Here is a 12,149-nt window from a genome sequence, read left to right on the forward strand (position 1 = left end):
CAGGGAAAGAAAAGGACTGCCTCTGAAGACCCGGAGGTGATAACCTCAAAACGGGGAAAGAAATCTTCGTCGGAGGGTTCGGCACCGGAGAACACCCCGGCCGAATTGCCCCCTAAAGGGGACCCGCTCTCCCCCGAGACGTAAGTGAAGGGAGGGGTTCTATAATGAATCACACTCCTTTTTTATTCCTGAGGAAAATAACCGAAACATTATCTTGCAGTTCGAATCTCAACCCTTCTTAGCAGAGCTCATCTTCAGGGGATCTTCGTCAAGAGATGATAGAGAGCGAAACGCCTCCCCTTGTTGCACCGTCTCACGAGGCTGGCGACCCCGAGGTATCATCCCGGAGGGTTTTTCCAAGTTTGGACCCTGGAAAAGGTCGTCAGGCTAGTCTGGCACCCTCTGGCGCGCCGTCGGAGGGGCTGAAGGATCTGCTTGGTAGGGCGTCCATCTCAGAAGAACACCGTATGTTGATGAATACGGTGATTGGAAGGATTTCATCCGCGAAAAGCGGATTAGACGAGGCTGCCAGGAGTTTACTAACAGGCTTTGAGGTACGTAAAAATGTGTACCTTTTGGTAGAGCCGCATATTAAATGTGCCCTGTATGAATAGTAGCCCCTGAGACTTTGTGTGTCGTCACGAGTGACGGTGGACAGAGGATCATAACCTCAGGTATAATATGTCGCCTATTCCATGAAGGTGGCGAGGCGTTCGGTGGCTAGCCGGACTGATGAATCTGCCGAACTAAAGCGACAACTTGACGTAGCAGATGCCGACATCGCGCTTGTAAATAAGCGGCTAGACGAGGCTCAAGGTATGTTCAAAAGACACCCGGTAATAGGAGCTCGATGCTCGGGCCTTATATATATGTGCTTGATGTAGATGGTGCTGCTGCCGTGGAGAACCTTCGGGCGGAACTTTCCCGAGCCAAGGAGCAAGAAAGGAAAAGTGATGCGGCTGCCGTTAAAGCGGCTGAAGAGCTAAAAGCCGAACAGGCTGCTCACTGCCAGAGCAAGAAGTTAATAGCCGAGATGGCCATAAAATTGAAGGATGCTACCAACCGCTGTAAATTTCTCAAACAAGAAGATAGGGCGGCTCAGAAGGACCTTGAAAAGATCACTGCCGAAGCCAAGGATACTCGCTCTGCAATGAGAGCGATGAAGGAGGAGCTGCGTCAGGCCGGAGATATCACGGCTAGAAAGCCTTATATGCTGCGGATGAAGTTCGGAGACCCCAAGTATGCTCCATTAGACCGGCAGTGGAGTGCAGAAAACTCTTATCTGGATTTGGAAGCAAGTGCGGCGGACGCGACCGAACACTTCCGCAGCCGAGGTGACCATGGATTGGAAGAGCTTTTTTGGTCGCAGTACCACAATCCAGAACGCCCACTGTCAGTATCCGACCGTTTGGCCGCCTGGGAGGAGCTGAACAGGTTATCCGGACTCGCCATGAGGTACATTGCGAGTCGTCTGTGGCCGGAGAAGCCGGAGCCGAAGAGTTATTTTGGCTTGGTGCAGCAGTTCCTTGGTTCGGTGCCGCATGCTGATGCAATGAAGAGGTCGGCGTGCATAGAGGGCGCATAGATGGCTCTTGCCCGTGTCAAAACATACTGGGCAGATATGAAGGCCAGTATTGTTGCGTCCCGAGATTCGGACGAAAGCCGAGTACCTGCCAAGCACTATTTTGAGGAAGTTCTTCCTGGCGCTCATATAATAGAGGCGCAGTGCTTGAAGGATGTTGTGTTCGAATAGCTTATAGTATTTGTAAAACGATTTTTTTTATGAAAAAAGCTTTTTATACTTGTGCTTGCAAGAATCATGATGCCTCTTGTGCGGCCGTTTAATGAATATATTTGCATATAACCTGAAAGATGGCAGTCATTGGCTTCAGCCCCCACGCATAGAATGCGGGGGTGTTCGCAAAAAGGCGCCTTTTCACACTTAATCCAACGTCTTGGTCCTACAAAGGAGGTGGCGGCGTGACGAACTAGGCAACCGGACTATAATGCTTTATCACTTTCACTTAGCCATAGGAGTTTGACAGTGGGGCTACTGAATAGCCCCTAGGGGCACCGCGCTCGCCCAAATTCGGGGCGCGAGTGTGCCTGACCAGGAAGCGGCCCTTCGTTAATGCGGAGGAATCCTAAAGATTCTGAAAGTCATCGAGTGATTGACCAGTCTCTCGCTATATCATGACAGTCAGTTTTCGGCTTTCTCTACTGAGGTGCTCACCTGGCCGAACCGGGGCACAATCGCAGTAGTTCTCCTGGTGCCGCGTTAGCCGATATAACGGAACGTAAGGCAGCAAAACACATGAGTCGGGCAAACCCAACATTTGACCAAAGACATGATTTGGAGCTGATGCATATAGGGCCAAACTCGCGACGCCGAACACTCCCTAAGGTATTCGGTCTTTATGAGGACGGGCCGAAATACAGCCCTTGGTAAAAAAAGCCCCTAGTGTCCAGGTACGCGCAAAAATTCTGGTGTGGCCACATGCCAAGACGCCAGCCTCCTCCTCGGTTATAGAGAAAACCAGGGGATGTTATCAACAAGAGACAGTAAAAAAGGTTTATGCAGGGTCTTAATCTAAAAAGAATCCTTGAAACGGGTCCCTGCTACATGTCTGGGCCTGTGTCTCCGTTGTGTCGTATCCTGGACGGGCGTAGCACGATGTTCTTCTGCGAAAGAGAGGAACTTAGTAAAAAATAAGCGTGCGAGAAATCTATATTGAAATAAACAAAATATAGTTGGAGCAAGAGTTGAGCCGTATTGTCTCCGGGCGTGAGCATACGGAGCCCCTTGTACGGGGATATGCAGCTATTAAGCATGTTTACGCCGGACTCGTCGAGCCGTGTCCGGGATAGTAGGGCTGGATTTGTGGGCGGCTGTCCAGGCAGCCGCGCATTGCCCGTACTTTGGGGTCAATTTATGTTCCCCTGTAATGAAATGATGCCCTTTGGGCCGGGCATTTTGAGTGTAAGGGATGCGTAATGCGGTATTGCGTTAAAGCGGGTGAAAGCTTCATGTCCCAGTAGCGCTTGATAGCGACTTATGAATGGGGCGATGTGGAATGTTAGATTTTCGCTTCGGAAGTTGTCGGGTGATCCAAACGTGACTTCTAACGTAAGGGAACCCATACTTGGGGTATCCGGGCCTGGCGTGACTCCTTGAAAGGAAGTGTTGCCAAGGTGGATTATAACTGGGTTTATCCCGAGTTTGCGGACTGTGTCCTGATATAACAGGTTCAAGTTGTTGCCGCCGTCCATAAGGGCGTTTGTAAATTGGAGTCCGTTAATAATTGGATTTACAACCAAGGCAGTCCAGCCTGCGTTCTGGTCTCCTCTGGAGTAATCCTGATGATCGAAGGTGATTGGTTGTAACAACCAGTGGGGTTGGTCGTACGACGCATGTCTTCGTAGGTGCCGTTCTGCTCTTCCCTTTTGTCACATGAAGTAGATTTACTGTCTTGACTTCTTGTGGGAACTTCTTTCGTTCTCCGGTGTTCTTCTTGTGGGGTGCATCGTCATTTTCGCTTGGTGTGTCGAGCCCCTTGTGTTCAGCGTTGAGTTTGCCGGACTGCTTAAAGACCCAACAATCTCTGTGGGTATGGTTTGCAGGTCTCCCAGGAGTGCTGTGGATTTGACATATTTTGTCCAAGATTTTGTTGAGGTTGGATAGCTCGTCCCTATCGTCTTTGGGGGCGGCTTTTTCTGATTTTGCCGAGAGCTTTTGAATCTGGCATTTACTGCCGTGCTCATCGGGCTGTTGTCCTTGATCCGACGTGGTTCTTTGTTATGGCGCGGCTTCCCGTTCCCATCTCTGTGTTCGGACGTATTCGGGTCGCTGGTGCTGCTTCTTGCCAACCAGCTATCCTCTCCTGCACAAAAGCGGGCCATGAGGCTTGTTAACGCAACCATTGTTCGCGGTTTTTCTTGGCCGAGGTGTCTGGCGAGCCATTCGTCTCGAACGCTATGTTTGAAAGCTGCTAGGGCCTCTGCATCCGGACAGTCGACTATCTGATTCTTTTTGATAAGGAATCTATTCCAGAGCTTCCGAGCTGACTCTCCAGGCTGCTGAGTTATATGACTCAGATCATCCGCATCCAGGGGCCGGACATAGGTCCCTTGAAAATTTGCCCGGAAAGCATCCTCAAGCACTTCCCAACTTCCCATGGTGTTTTCGGGAAGGCTTTTAAGCCAATGCCGGGCTGGCCCCTTGAGCTTAAGGGGTAAGTATTTTATGGCGTGGAGGTCATCTCCTCTGGCCATGTGTATGTGGAGGATGTAGTCCTCGATCCAGACTCCAGGGTCTGTTGTTCCGTCGTATGCTTCTATGTTCACAGGCTTGAATCCGACTGGAAATTCATGGCCCAGCACCTCATCGGTAAAACATAGGGGGTGTGCGGTGCCCCTGTATTTAGGCGTGCCATGATGTTCGGTTATGTTTTCCATTGCATCGCTCACTGGAGCTTGCTTTCTTGGCCTATAGATGGATCTGGTTGGGCCAGTTTTTTGATGCAAATTCTTGGACGGATCGCGTGCCATATTGAGTGTGGCGTCCTTTGATGCGTGAGATTGATCGTAGGGTCGTCTATCCGACCTTGTGGCTTCCTTATTTTTTGACTGTGGGGGCTTTATGGCCTCTTCATCAAATTCCGGTAGTAGTTTCCGCTCCGGATAGCTCTTTGTGTGACGATTGTTGCCGTACTTGTGTGCGGTATTGAGTACTTTGCCCCATCTGATCCTGAGTGCGTCTTCCGCTGTTTTGAGCCTCCGCTTCTGCTTTTTCAAGCTACGTGCAGTGGCAACGAGCCTTTGGTGGAGGTTCTGATGTTCCAGCAATTTGTCCAGCGTGAGGTTGTCCGGGCTATTATCTTTCCCGGGGATTGGTTGCTCGGATTGTCCGCCCTGTTTGGACGGATGCTCGACGGCATGTTCGTCTTCCGTTGATTCACCCTGCTCTATGGCTGGGTCTTTGTCGAGGTGGGGCTTGGCCTTGCGCTTACGCCGCCGCTTTGATTGTTTTTCGAGGGAGCGATCCCTGGCCGCATCCTTTTGATCCTCGTTGGCGTTTCTGTTAGGTGTGTCCACCATGTATACATCGTATGATGAGGTGGCTTTCCGGCGCCCTATAGGTGTTGGTTCCTGATTGTCTCCTTTATCGGCGTCCATACCGTTGATATCTTCTGAGTCGGAATCGAGCATGTCGGTTAGATTGTCGACAGTGGCTACCAAGTGGGTGGTGGGTGGGGTTCGAATTTCTTCGTCGTCCGCATCCCAACCACCCCGACCGTAGTCCGGACGGGGTTCTCTCGACAAAGAGAGAGACTTTAGTGAATTTAGAATATCGCCAAAGGGCGAGTGCTGAAGGACGTCCGAGGCGGTGAACTTCGTGACCGGAGCCCAATCGGGCTCGATCGAAAGAGGTGCGGGATATACGGAGTCCGGAGCGGAGTCCGGCACCTTGGAGTCACGGGCCCTGCAAAGGACTAGGCTGGTATCCGGCTCTATCGCCGTAGAGGTTGCGGCTTCCGGGGCGGTGTCCAACTGTTCATCCCCGACTGGCGCAGTGGGCTCCGAGCTAATGGTTGGAGCGGACACCTGAGCGACGCTCTGGGCGTTGTCCAGTGGCAGAGTTAAGTCATGCCCATCGTGACAGTGCGGCGCGCCCGGTTGTGGCTCGAATCCGTCGAAGATCAAGTCCCCGCGGATGTCGGCCGTGTAGTTCAAGCTTCCAAACCTGACCTGATGGCCAGGGGCATAGCTTTCAATCTGCTCCCCAAGCTTGTGGCTTTGCATATCATTGGCATCATGGATATTCAAGGAATTCATACTAACAACATTGCAATAATGCTCATCATTCAAAGATTTAGTATCAAACATTCTATAGATTTCTTCTTCTAGCACTTGAGCACAATTTTCCTTTCCATCATTCTCACGAAAGATATTAAAAAGATGAAGCGTGTGATTCAAACTCAATTCCATTTTTTTGTAGTTTTTTTATAAACTAAACAAGTGATAAAACAAGAAACAAAAAGACTCGATTGCAAGATCTAAAGATATACCTTCAAGCACTCACCTCCCCGGCAACGGCGCCAGAAAAGAGCTTAGTTGACGGGGTGTGAGTGAGTGCCCTTTACCTAGCCTCCCCGGCAACGGCACCAGAAAAGAGCTTGATGTCTACTACACAACCTTCTTCTTGTAGACGTTGTTGGGCCTGCAAGTGCACTTGTTTGTAGGACAGTAGCAAATTTCCCTCAAGTGGATGACCTAAGGTTTATCAATCCGTAGGAGGTGTAGGATGAAGATGGTCTCTCTCAAACAACCCTGCAACCAAATAACAAAGAGTCTCTTGTCTCCCCAACACACCCAATACAATGGTAAATTGTATAGGTGCACTAGTTCGGCGAAGAGATGGTGATACAAGTGCAATATGGATGGTAGATAAAGGTTTTTGTAATCTGAAATTATAAAAACAGCAAGGTAACAAGTGGTAAAAGTGAGCGTAAACGGTATTGCAATGATAGGAAACAAGGCCTAGGGTTCATACTTTCACTAGTGCAAGTTCTCTCAACAATAATAACATAGATAGATCATATAACAAGCCCTCAACATGCAATAAAGAGTCACTCCAAAGCCACTAATAGCGGAGAACAAACGTAGAGATTATGGTAGGGTACGAAACCACCTCAAAGTTATTCTTTCGGATCGATCTATTAAAGAGTTCGTACTAGAATAACACCTTAAGACACAAATCAACCAAAACCCTAATGTCACCTATATACTCCATTGTCACCTCAAGTATCCGTGGGCATGATTATACGATATACATCACACAATCTCAGATTCATCCAACCAACACAAAGTACTTCAAAGAGTGCCCCAAAGTTTCTACCGGAGAGTCAAGAACGTGTGCCAACCCCTATGCATAGGTTCATGGGCGGAACCCGCAAGTTGGTCACCAAAACATACATCAAGAAGCACATGATATCCCATTGTCACCATAGATAAGCATGGCAAGACATACATCAAGTGTTCTCATAAAAGACTCAATCCGATAAGATAACTTCAAAGGGGAAACTCAATTCATCACAAGAGAGTAGAAGGGGAGAAACATCATAAGATCCAACTACAATAGCAAAGCTCGGGATACATCAAGATCGTGCCATAGAGGGAACACGAGAGAGAACACGAGAGAGAGAGAGAGAGAGAGAGAGATCAAACACATAGCTATTGGTACATACCCTCAGCCCTGAGGGTGAACTACTCCCTCCTCGTCATGGATAGCGCCGGGAGGATGAAGATGGCCACCGGTGATGGGTTCCCCCTCCGGCAGGGTGCCGGAACGGGCTCCCGAGAGGTTTTTGGTGGCTACAGAGGCTTGCGGCGGCGGAACTCCCAATCTATCTTGATTTCTGATGGTTTTAGGGTACGTAGGTATATATAGGCAAAAGAAGTCGGTCGGGGGGTGCTCGAGGGGCCCACGAGATAGGGGGCGCGCCCAGTAGGGGGGGGGCGCACCCTCCTATCTCGTGGCCTCCTCAAGGGTTGAGGGAGTTCCGGACTAGGGGGTGTTCGGATAGCCGAACTATCATCATCGGCCGGACTCCAAGACTATGAAGATACAAGATTGAAGACTTCGTCCCGTGTCCGGATGGGACTTTCCTTGGCATGGAAGGCAACCTTGGCGATACGGATATGTAGATTTCCTACCATTGTAACCAACTCTGTGTAACCCTAGCCCTCTCCGGTGTATATATAAACCGGATGGCTTTAGTCCTTAGGACGAACAACAATCATACCATAGGCTAGCTTCTAGGGTTTAGCCTCATTGATCTCGTGGTAGATCCACTCTTGTAACACACATCATCAATATTAATCAAGCAGGACGTAGGGTTTTACCTCCATCAAGAGGGCCCGAACCTGGGTAAAACATCGTGTCCCTTGTCTCCTGTTACCATCCGCCTAGACGCACAGTTCGGGACCCCCTACCCGAGATCCGCCGGTTTTGACACCGACATTGGTGCTTTCATTGAGAGTTCCTCTGTGTCGTCACCGATAGGCTCGATGGCTTCTTCGACCATCATCAATGACGTAGTCCAGGGTGAGACCTTTCTCCCCAGACAGATCTTCGTATTCGGCGGCTTCGCACTGCGGGCCAATTCGCTTGGCCATCTGGAGCAGATCGAAAGCTACGCCCCTGGCCGTCAGGTCAGGTTTGGAAGTTTGAACTTCACGGCTGACATCCGCGGGGACTTGATCCTTGATGGATTCGAGCCACAGCCAAGCGTGCCGCACTGTCACGGCGGGCATGATTTAGCTCTGCAGCCGGACAGTACCCTGGAGGCCGCACTCGAACTCGCTCCGATCTTCAATTCGGAGCCAGCTGCGCAGATCGAGGATGGATGGCTAGACACCGCCTCGGGGGCTGCAACCTCTACGGTGATAGAGCCGAACACTGACCTTGTCCCTCATAAAGCTCGTGACTCCGAGGTGCCGGACTCCTTGCCGGACTCCGAACCTCCCGCGCCCCCTCCGATCGAATCCGATTGGGCGCCGATCATGGAGTTCACCGCAGCGGACATCTTTCAACACTCACCTTTTGGCGACATCCTGAGTTCTCTAAAGTGTCTCTCGTTATCAAGAGAGCCCTGGCCGGACTGCGGTCAGGACGGTTGGGATGTAGACAACAAAGAAATTCAAAGCCCACCCACCACCCACTTGGTAGCCGCTGTCGACGATCTAACCGACATGCTAAACTATGACTCCGAAGACATCGACGGTATGAACGACGATGCCGGAGACGACCAAGAATCAGCGCTTACCGGGCACGGGAAAGCCACCCCAACTCATGACGTATACATGGTGGATACACCAAGAGGAAGCGATAATGAGGAAAAATGGGACGTGGCGAAGGACAACTCCCCCAACAAACAACCAAAGCAGCGACGCAAGCGCCGCCCGAAGATCGGCATCGACAAAAACGGCACCCATACGGACCCGGCCCTAGAGCAGGGCGAAGCAGTGGACGACGCACATGTCAACAAGCAGCCAGCTGGACATGAACTGGACAAGCAACCCATCCCCGCCGAAGATGATCTCACATCACCAGAGCATACGAATCTTCATAAAAGGCTCGTCGCCACTGCAAGAAGTTTCAAGAAGCAAAAGCGGAAGCTCAAAACAGCGGAGGACGCACTCAGAATGAGATGGAGCAAAGTACTCAACAGCGCAGATAAACATGGCGCTAGTCACCAGACAAAGAGCTACCCGAAGCGCAAGCTGTTGCCCGAATTTGACGAGGAGGCCTTAGAGCCCCCACAGTCAAAAAAGAAAGAAGCTGCCTGGCCGGATAGACGACCAGATAACAGACCAAGAGCAACAAGGGGCGCCGCACACAAGCCGGCACACGATCAGCATAAAGATCCTCGGAAAAGGGACGACCCAGTCAGATCTATTTATGGGCCAAAAAAGAAGACTCCAGGAAGCAACATAACCCGCCGAGCATCCAAAGACAACGGCACACCCAAATACAGGGGCGCCGCACACCCACTATGTTTCACCGATGAGGTACTGGATCATGGATTCCCAGCGGGATTCAAACCCGTAAACATAGAAGCATATGACGGAACAACAGACCCCGGAGTCTGGATTGAGGATTACATCCTACACATACATATGGCCAGAGGAGACGATCTCCATGCCATAAAATACCTACCCCTCAAGCTCAAAGGGCCATCTCGGCATTGGCTTAAAAGCCTCCCAGAAAATACCATTGGAAGTTGGGAGGAGCTTGAGGATGCGTTTCGAGCAAATTTTCAGGGGACTTATGTCCGGCCTCCGGATGCAGACGATTTAAGTCACATAACTCAACAGCCCGGAGAGTCAGCACGCAAATTCTGGAACAGGTTCCTCACTAAAAAGAACCAAATAGTCGACTGTCCGAACGCTGAAGCCTTAGCGGCCTTTAAACACAACGTCCGAGACGAATGGCTCGCCAGACACCTCGGCCAGGAAAAACCAAGAACAATGGCCGCACTAACAAACCTCATGACCCGCTTTTGCGCGGGGGAAGACAGCTGGCTGGCTAGATGCAGCACCAGCGACCCGAGTACATCCGAAGTTAGGGACGGAAATGGGAAATCACGACGCAGAAAAGATCAGCGCCGGAATAAGGAAAATGGCCCAAATAGTACGGCGGTCAACGCCGGATTCAAAAGCTCTCGGCCGAACAACAAAACACTGCCCCTAAAGGATAACAGTGACGAGCTATCCAACCTAAACAAGATCCTGGATAGACTGTGTCAAATACATGGTACCTCCGGGAAGCCTGCAAACCATACCCACAGAGATTGTTGGGTCTTCAAGCAGTCCGGCCGACTTAACGCCGAACACAAGGGGCTCGACACACCAAGTGAGAGTGACGAAACCCAAAAGCAGCACTCCGGAAAACAAAAGACTTTCCCACTAGAAGTCAAAATAGTGAACTCACTTCATGTGATAACACCCAGCGCGGCACCTGCCATACCAGGACACCGTCCGCAGACTGGGGATAGAACCTACCAAAATTAGCTATAGCAGCACTTCCTTCAAAGGAGTGACGCCAGGCCTTTTTAGCCAATTATACAGGCTCTGTACCACTAGAGGTTGTGTTCGGTTCATTCGAACACTCCCGTCGCGAAAAGCTCCCTCTCCATCGCCCCATTTAGCAGTAGCCCTTAAGCACTACTGGGGCGCACAACTTTCGCCCGCTTTAATGCAATACCACATTACACGTCTCTTACGCTTAAAAATGCCCGGTCCACATGGCATAATCTCAAAACTCCAAGTGGCTCTCGACCACGGAGAATGTGCGGCTGCCTCGACAGCCACACACTAATCCGTCCTTGCAGGTCAAAGCCCCTAAAAACAGGTCATTTAGACCTCGGACATGGTTAGACGAGTCCGGCGTAACTTAACAAGGGGCTTACCAGCCGCATACCCCCCTTTTTTTATAAGGGGCCGCGCGCATAAATAATGAAAGCCAATAAAGCTCAACTTTCTTCATCTTCCAAATTATACTTTATGTTAATACAATTTTTGCACGATATTTCTTAGAAACTAAGTCCTTCTCTTTCACTGATGAAGCATGTGCTACACCCGTCCAGGATACAGCACAACAGAGACACAGGCGCAGACGTGCAGTAGGGACCCGTTGCAAGGATTCTTTTCAGATTAAGACCCTGCGTAAACCTTTCTTACTGTCTCTTGTTGATACACATCCCCCGGTTTCCTACCATAGCCGAGGAGGAGGCTGGCGTTTTGGCATCGGCCGCGTCAGAAGTTCCCGCCTGTACCTGGACACTAGGGGCTTAGGGCCTTGTTCTGCCCGATATCATAAAGACCGAACACCTCAGGGAGTGTTCGGCGTCTCGAGTTAGGCCTTATATGCATCAGCTCCGAATCATGTCTTTGGTCAAATGTTGGGTTTGCCCGGCTCCTGTGTTTTGCTGCCTTACGTTCCGTATCATCGGCTAACGCGGCACCAGGAGAACTACTGCGATTGTGCCCCAGTTCGGCCGGGCGAGCACCTCAGTAGAGAAAGCCGAAAACTGACTATCATGATATAGCAAGAGACTGGTCAGCCACTCGATCGACCATTGGAATGTTTAGAATTCCTCCGCTTTGACGAAGGACCGCTTCCCGGTCAGGCACATACGCGCCCCGAGTTCGGGAAGAGCGGTGCCACCAGGGGCTATATAGTAGCCCCACATTCGAGCTCCTATGGCTAAGTGAAAGTGATAAAGCATTATAGTCCGGTTGCCTAGTTTGCTACGCTATCACCTCCTTAAAAGGACCAAGACGTTGGATTAAGTGTGAAAAAGCGCTTTTCTTTTTGCAAACACCCCCGCACCATGTGCGTGGGGGCTGAAGCCAAAGACTGCCATCTTTCAGATTATACATACATATACGGCCGCACAGGAGATAGTTCAATACTTGAACACACAAGTATAAAAAGTCATTGCATTATAAATATAATCTCAGAAATCATACATGTCATTCAAACATAACATCTTTCGAGCACTGCGACTCTATTATACGAGCGCCCTGCAGGACTTCCTCAAAATAGTGCTCGGTGGGGAATCGGCTTTTGTCCGAACCCCGGG

Source organism: Triticum dicoccoides, chromosome 6B (assembly GCF_002162155.2).
Source record: "Triticum dicoccoides isolate Atlit2015 ecotype Zavitan chromosome 6B, WEW_v2.0, whole genome shotgun sequence".
NCBI lineage: Eukaryota > Viridiplantae > Streptophyta > Magnoliopsida > Poales > Poaceae > Triticum > Triticum dicoccoides.